The 2,129-nt window shown below is 42.7% G+C and overlaps 1 long non-coding RNA gene across 2 annotated transcripts; it reads left to right on the forward strand.

Moving 5' to 3' along the window:
- LOC115741478 lies at positions 1-1,915 on the forward strand. Of its 2 annotated transcripts, none has more exons than XR_007197821.1 (3): positions 1-345; positions 1,023-1,077; positions 1,850-1,915. It is a non-coding gene; the product is annotated as an uncharacterized LOC115741478 (long non-coding RNA). The 2 variants fall into 2 exon arrangements; XR_007197822.1 differs by having other exon boundaries at positions 1,023-1,081; positions 1,850-1,889.
- The last annotated feature ends 214 nt before the right edge of the window (positions 1,916-2,129 follow it).

Here is a 2,129-nt window from a genome sequence, read left to right on the forward strand (position 1 = left end):
AGCCATGACGACCTTTCCTCAATCTAGCGACCCAACCTCAGGTGAGGCGATGCCGAGGTCATACGACCTTAGGCAAGCGATGACGAGGCCGCCCGACCTCATGCGTGCCTCTCTCGACTCCGGCGTTGGGCAAGCCAGGCGCTAGATCCAAACTCCTCCCAGTCAACAAGCAAGGAAGACCCAAAACCGGCTCGGGACCCGACAGCCCGAACTCCTCCCGGTCAACCACCTCTTCCACCGCAGAGCAAGAAGCGACCGCGGGACGCCAATGCCTCCTCCGTTCAGAACTCCAAGTACTTCAAGATGCGCGCAGTGCTGAGCGACCTCCATCCCCATTTCGTCTAGGTATAAATTCGTTTAGATGGAATTGCGAGTTGCCCTTGAACAAAAAAAATCGCAACTTTATCCGTCGACAAATTTGTTTTCCAATCTTTGGGAACTTTAACTGTTTGATTTTTATTTATTTATTTATCTCTGTTCCGGATCTTTTTGCTTGATGTGTTTCTGGACATACTCAGGTTGAAAGTTTGTCTCTTTGTAGGTGAAGTCAGGCGCGTCGTGAGATGGTTTATGCAGTCTACTGCTGATGGGAATGGAAGGATTCAGGATCAGATGCCTGCATCTAACCGAGGTTGTCCTGTCTAGCTAATTCATTGTTCTTTTTGGCAAAATTTTGATGGTTCCATTGATTGGTTAATTTTTAGCTTTCAGTAAATCATGCTATTGCATTTGCCTGGGCATTTGTTTAGACAGGGTGAGTACGTGATCAAACATTGGGATTGGGTTGCAGTAGTTCAGACTCTTGGTCATTTTGTGGCCAATTTCAAGTTCTTGCTGGGATTCTGTGCTTGTTTAGCAACTGAAACAATTTTCAAGCATGTTGTTTTTCCTGGTTCCAACTTGCGAAGGATTATTTGGGCATGCTTTTGGATTTATGTTGAATGCCGGCTTATCAAAGGAGGGGGAAGAAAACCTTGTCTAACCTTGGACCTAACCCTTATCCTTTTCGATCCCTTCTGAAGGTGCTTCGGACCCCAGATTTTCGGAACTGCAAGTCAGCTGAAGAAATCAGAAAACGTCAGTTTCTGATCACCCATATCCTTGTCCTGGTTTCATACGGTAGATGTATTGCAAGAGTAATTTTCAATGTTCCACCATACTAGACGATCAATTTGCTAGATTAGTTTCGTTACGAAAGCCTCTTATGAGGGGGTATTGTGATCTGGTTGTTTTATTAAATTATACACTTGACTGATGTTTTGGTGCTTGAAGGGAAGGGATTTCTCTTTTCTTAGTCAAAGCAAGAGAGAACATCCTGTTCCAACTCTTGCCGTTGCTTCACCTAAGGCTATTCCAGTTCAAATTTGCATCATTGTCCCAAATGGATGCGGTTGCTCACTTCTGTCTTGAGTAGTCCAGGGCTTTAATATACCGGAAGTGAATACTTGGTTGAGTCTTTTGGAAGTGTGCTCTGAAACTTATAGTCAAAACTTTATTTTTGGTACAAAAAGTAAAACTAGTATCACTTATTTTAATTCTTGGTGAATTGTGATATCATAACTATTTTCGCTAAGTAGAATAGTGTTGGTGGAGTCATTTAGTCTACTACTCTAGTGGCATGCTATAGTACCTGCACATTCGGGATGGTATTTTCCGAACTTTTTGAGAATATGTACCTCAAATAACAAGAAACATCGATCCGATGTTTTCGAAACCAAGAGCAGCATGAAAGAGCGCATTATTTCATACACTCCCGAGCGATAATTTTAACTTGCCAAAATTTATCTTGCTTTCATAAGAGGTTTACATTTTGTTTGCGTATTTTAATCTTTGGCATTCTTTCTTGCAGAGGTTGAGCTTCCGATGGATCTATATACTCAAATTACTGGAAATAGCATTCCAGAAGTCCAACCTTTCACAGTAGAACCGGAGTAGAAAACCGGAATATGGCCAAAAAGGCTCCAAATTTCAAGGCTCTAGAGGACGTGGAGGGTAAGACAACTGTCCCACAACACAGAACATAGCAAATATCTTCTATGTAAAACGGCAACCCATTTCCATCAGCAAATGCATAACATAACCAAAGGCAGCCATCAAAAGTGACCATAGCCAAACGCGTGAGGCTGGCT

The sequence above is a fragment of the Rhodamnia argentea genome, chromosome 3, assembly GCF_020921035.1.
Source record: "Rhodamnia argentea isolate NSW1041297 chromosome 3, ASM2092103v1, whole genome shotgun sequence".
Taxonomy (NCBI): Eukaryota; Viridiplantae; Streptophyta; class Magnoliopsida; order Myrtales; family Myrtaceae; genus Rhodamnia; species Rhodamnia argentea.